This window comes from Ascaphus truei, chromosome 10 (genome assembly GCF_040206685.1).
Source record: "Ascaphus truei isolate aAscTru1 chromosome 10, aAscTru1.hap1, whole genome shotgun sequence".
Taxonomy (NCBI): Eukaryota; Metazoa; Chordata; class Amphibia; order Anura; family Ascaphidae; genus Ascaphus; species Ascaphus truei.
The window spans coordinates 31,657,705-31,663,530 of NC_134492.1; the positions used below are offsets into that span (position 1 = coordinate 31,657,705).

The 5,826-nt window shown below is 42.5% G+C and overlaps 1 long non-coding RNA gene across 1 annotated transcript; it reads left to right on the forward strand.

Annotated features, from left to right (window-relative positions):
• The first annotated feature begins 462 nt into the window (after window positions 1-462).
• On the forward strand, window positions 463-5,294 carry LOC142503377 (uncharacterized). The gene is made up of 2 exons (XR_012803989.1): window positions 463-535; window positions 4,578-5,294. It is a non-coding gene; the product is annotated as an uncharacterized LOC142503377 (long non-coding RNA).
• The last annotated feature ends 532 nt before the right edge of the window (window positions 5,295-5,826 follow it).

The following is a 5,826-nucleotide window of genomic DNA, read 5'->3' on the forward strand; positions in this document are numbered from 1 at the left end:
TTTATGTTATACCAATCTGCCCACCTTCTCATCCTGTCACTTAAGGGGTGAGGGATTTACGTGGGCTAGGGGTCTATATTAACCCCACTACACGACACTTACCTCTGGTCTGCGAAACCGCTTACATCAGCTGCTATATACCAGCAACTGAGATACATTCTCCGGCAGGAGTCAGTGCTCGTTCTATATCATCAGTTTAACCGGAGCCTGTATTGTACACCTACGAGTTACATGCCAATCTCAGAATCACTCCAATACGTTTATTATATCCTGCGCATGGTGCTTACGTATTACCTATTATGCACCACATGCAGCTTAAGTATTGCGGAAGTTCTCGCTAGTGCTTCATCCATGCCAAATACTTTTTAGATTTAACCTCTCAGTGTCAACACTAATTCCCCCCCTTATGATACATCATTGAATAATGTTTCACTGTGGTTTTTTGTTTGCCTCTAGATCAAAAAACTGTTAATACAAATATAGGATATGTATCTGTCATCTGAATTGGAGATAGATTGAACTTGATGGACCTACTGTATGTATTTTCAACTTCATCTACAATGTAACTATGTAACTATGTAAAGTGGTACCTATTTGTATATCCAAAATGATGGAGAGTCACCTAACATGTCTCAAATATTGCGATTTTGTCAGGTTGTTGATTTCAGTATTTTTAACTACATCTCCATTCTAAAAGAATTAACGTAGCAGTTTATTAATTACTTCAGATGTGCGAGCGTATGTAGTACAAAGCTATCTTTCAACTGAATTGAAGATGCCCGTGGGGAAGCATCCACATTTTTGTGCACCAGCATTGACTTCATTACAGTCGATCAGGAATGTGAATGCTGCCCACCATATTTTATCCACCAATAGGTAGTGTGATATAGAACAGAGCACAGTAAATGTTATTGGAATTGAAGAATATCATTATAGCTCAAATGTAGTTCAAAGCAGTATTGGTCCTGGAGAGGTTTAGTTGTAGGCTGTGATACTTTTTAGTGGATCAACATGAGGGATCCTCATTGATAAGATTATAGTGTACAGAGCTTTCAAAACTATTGGTTTATAAAGCTCTGTCAGGGCTTGTGCAAGGGTATTCTGCACGCTAGGTGAACCTTCAGCCCTGAGCCTCCCTCACCCCCTGCCCCCACTATTGAACGTTTAGATTTGTTTTTCAAACGCTATAGCCACATTCTATCTCACCCCCTCCTCTTCCTCTCACCCCCTCTTCCTCTCACCCTCCCTCCTCTTCCTCTCACCCTCCCTCCTCTTCCTCTCCCTCCTCATCTCACCTCTCACCCTTCCTGGTTTCGTTGGAGGAGTGTAACGTTGCTAACTGCAAGACCGGATATGAACCCGCAGAGCAGAGGTAAAGAGTAGTACACCGACCTTGGCCTGGGATCTGAGGCCTGGGATGCAGGGATAGTCAAGTCCAATTCTGGTCTTGAGGCAGGCGCCAGGCAGGGATAGTCAAGTCCAATTCTGGGGTCGAGACAGGTGGCAGGCAGAGGTGACTGTGACAAAAAAAATAGTACTTAGGCGCACTAATATAGAGTGTAGGGGAAAATGATGTGTTGTTAAACAATGTTAAATCATAAAGAAAGTATAAAGAAGGTATAAATTGTGCACTAATAAATATTCATGTGGAATAAAGTGCAAGTGCAGGTCCAAATAATAAAGTGAAAAAATCGCAGCTCAACCCTATGGAGAAAGGTCCAAATTTCTTCTATAGACGGATGTACTGGAAGGTTTGAGGAGCTCAGGTATCACCATATGAAAATGAAGCAGATAAAGACTACATAGCGCAATATGCTTCAATTGGGTCTCAAATAGTAGGAATTCAATAGAATGGGGACTCACATTTTCTTTATTTAAAACCAGCATGTACCATTTAAGTGCACTGTTATTTGTATTATTACACTTTACTTATTATACACAGTTCGCACTATGGTTATTTTTCTTCTTCATTGAGAGCATTGAGAGTACCCTCACAGACCCTGACCATCCCCTGAACCTATAAGTGGAGCGGTAAGATTCAGAGCCACATTCAGGGTGGGTTATGCTGTTTTCTATCTGAGGAAATGAACATCACACCCAGAGCTTAACCATCTCCTAAACTAGGAAGTGAAGCTTGATGATCCAGAGCCACATTTATTGTGGGATATGCTGGTTTTAAATTAAGAAAATGTAAGTCCCCATTCTATTGAATTTCATTTCATTTTCATATGGTGATACCCGCGCTCCCCAAATCTTCCAGTACATCCGTCGGCAGGTAGAGGTGGTCAGGACCAGGCAGAGGTCAAGCACAAGCTGGTAATCATAGAGGCAAAGACAGAGCTCAAGCAGAACAAGGTACAGAGTACTTTGCACAAGAAATGTGAGGGAGGAACTGCCTGCTATTTAAAGGCCAGAAGCAGCTGCTGGCAATGAGAGCCAGAGAGAGGCTGACTTCCTGTCAGAAAGTGAGGAGCAGGAATTGCCAGGAAGCAAGATGGCCATGAAAGTGTCAGGGAGGGTGAGAGGTCACTCCCTGTCGGCAGCCATCTTAGGTATCCAGACAGATTCCTTATAAGGAGGACCACAGAAGAGGAGGACCACAAGAGTACAGCAGTGCAGCAGCAGAGGAAGGCAGTGGAAGAGGAAGGCAGCGGGAGAAGAGGATGGAGGACCACCAGAGCAGGGTGGCAGAGGAGGAGGACAGCCAGGGAGGAGTGTGCTGTAGCAGTGGCAGACACCAGAAGTCAGTGAAGATTTCTGTATCAGACCACTGGCGTTGTCTCCTCCCTGGCAGTTCTCTGCCGCCCTGCTTTTCTCCTACTGTCCAACTCCTCTGCCGCCCTGCTCTGGTGGTCCTCCATTCTCTTCTCCCGCTGCCCTCCTTTGCCACCGCTCTGCTCTGGTCCTACAGTCCTCCTCTCCCACTGCCCGCCTCTGCTGCTGCTCTGCATTCACCTTGGTCCTCTTCTGTTGCTCCGGCCGCCCACAAAAATGTGCCACCCTAGGCGACTGCCTGGATTGCCTAGTGTTTGCACCGACCCTGAGCTCCATACACTATAATTTATCTATGGGGAGCTCTCATGATGGTCCGTTAGAAGGTATCGCAATCTGCAAGGATACTAATGTAGCTCAAACAAACAACTGATCAAACAATTTGACAAATTACACTCAATGTAAAAGTTATTCAAGATTTTAAATTGTGAAAATGTTACTAGCTCTTCTACAGTATTTGAATCGAACAGTCAGTGTGAGTGGTATCACACCAAATTAACTGATATAACACAAAAATAATATTAAACACATTTTTATGTGACAAATAAATGCAATAAGAGCTGAATGTTCTAGAACAACTCTTGATACAAGCAGACTACAAATAAATACTACTGAATCAGAATGAGGTTTTTATTGAACGTATAAAATAATTTACCTAAATATAAGGGATGGTGAATCAATGCTAAAGTAGTAAATCTATATGCTTGATATTTCTAAATCTAGTTAAAGTGCTATTCTTGTGATCTGCCCTTTGATTTTCAGCTCTCTCAGGTAGATACAGTATCTTTGCTCACACAGTCCAATTTTGCATAGATCCACTCATAATAAACTTTGTTCAAAATATTATAGCCGTTGGGGACTTACTGTATATGTGACTAATAAACCTTACAATTACAAAGAAAAATAACCCAGCAACTTCTGAGATTGAACTGATACATACTGTAGGTGAGGAGAAAAGTTGCATCACAGTCTGCGCTCAGGGGAAAGTTACATAAAGAATGGAAGGAGAAATCCTTAAATAGTGTACATGCCCTGCCCTTGAATTCGTGTTACAGTATGTACATAATCATATAATCTTAAAGCAGCAGTTCAAGCAATATCCTACACATAGTTCTGTACTATGAGAAAATACTTGTAGCATTTAAAAAACAAAGAATGTTTTAAAGACATTTTTAATGTTTCTAATGTAGGAAGCATTTCCAAAGTGACAGCTCCCTTCCCCTTCTGACTCTTGAGCCCCGCCCTCTCTCTAGCAATATGCTGCCAATACCACTCCTCTCCTTCACCTCTGAAGGGATGGTAAATGCTTCTGGCTGTATTCCACTGATTGTGTAGCAGGAAGCAGGATGCAGGAACTGACGTCTGTGCTTCTGGAGATTGAGCTGCTTGGCCTCCGTAGTTTCCTGTACCACGTGACCCTATATGTATTTCATCCGTCTCAGCGGATCCCCTGATGAAATCCGCTGAGACGGATGAAATACGTATAGGGTCACGTGGTACAGGAAACTACGGAGGCCAAGCAGCTCAAGCTCCAGAAGCACAGACGTCAGTTCCTGCATCCTGCTTCCTGCTACACAATCAGTATAATACAGCCAGAAGCATTTACCATCCCTTCAGAGGTGAAGGAGAGGAGTGGTATTGGCAGCATATTGCACAGCAGAGCAGATGCACAACAGCTACAATTGTATGCAGATGAAAGACCTCTGAGACTTGGACGTCAGCGTGGTGCATGGGCTTGTCCCATAAATTGCTCATTTTAATCTGACAAAGTGTGATTGCACTATTTGGATCACTCTCTTGCATAGCTATAAATACATTAATACATGCGCGGAAGGCGGAAGCAGCAGCAAGGAGGTCGGCGAACGGGAGAGAGACCAGGCTGTGCACAAGTCTGGGCAAACCACCCGATTTTCACCCACATCGCTGCACTACCATCCTACCAATTGGGACAGACTCCACGCGGACACCTAACCACCTGGGAGGAAGTCCGGCAGAGACTGAAAACTTCTCCTTTCTATGCCATTTTTTAATGGCCGCTTGTGAGTTGGCAATCTCTTTTTTAATCAATTTTGTTCAATAAACAGTATTATACTATGTTTTCCCTGTCTTCCCCCTTTTCCTGAGGTCACACTAAGAAGCACACACTACACCCAAGGTGGATTCTGGTGTTTCAATGTAAGTGTGCCTCCTATACATCTCATTCCCAGTATACTACTGTGATTTAACCTTTCCTGATTGCGGTCCCTCTGTCTGTTTGATATTGCATGTGTCCTGGAAATCTGAGTGAAACACCGCGCCGGAGGATCCCCCCCCCCCTTCTTTTCTGTGACAAATACAGAGGTTGGTGAATCACCTCTGAAAGAAACTCTGGCAGCAGGACTACACTCTATGAGGGACTGAAACTTTGAATCCATTTTAACATGGTTGGCGCAGTTATTTTATTTTTCCTTGAGATTGTTACATGAAAGTTTTTATCAGTTTGTGATTTAATATTAAATGCATTTCTCTGCAAGTCACAATAATGTGAGAGTTGAAGCGGTATTTAGATTCTTGTTTGACTTCAAGACAGCGCGTGATCGTTGTGACAGACAATAGCCGCTTTTCTTGGCAACTTTGTTAACGGTGCCTCGACTGTCAGTGGAAATTAGACACATTTATCGGTTCATAAAATACCACACAACAGTGTGAGAATTAATTGGCCAAACATTACCGTTTTAACTGAAGTTTAAGAATAATAGGACAATTTGATGACAAAAGGCAAAAATGTAAGTTGTTTGAAATGTTTTGTTGCCCATATTTCATTCCGTGTTGTGAATCCTTGTCCTACTAGGTTTAATCTTTCATCCAACAACGCTGTATAAAATACAGCATTTACCTAGTAATGAACAATACAGGTTACCTTTGTGAAAGTTCCCACTAATTTCTAAAGTAACGTGCAAAACCGCAAAACTGTTGAGCAAAGGCTGTTTGTTGATTCAGTGTCAAAAAATGCCTTCTTTTCGATGTTTTTATGCAGATACAGTATGGGAAAGTTGCAAATGTATTAATGTGTAT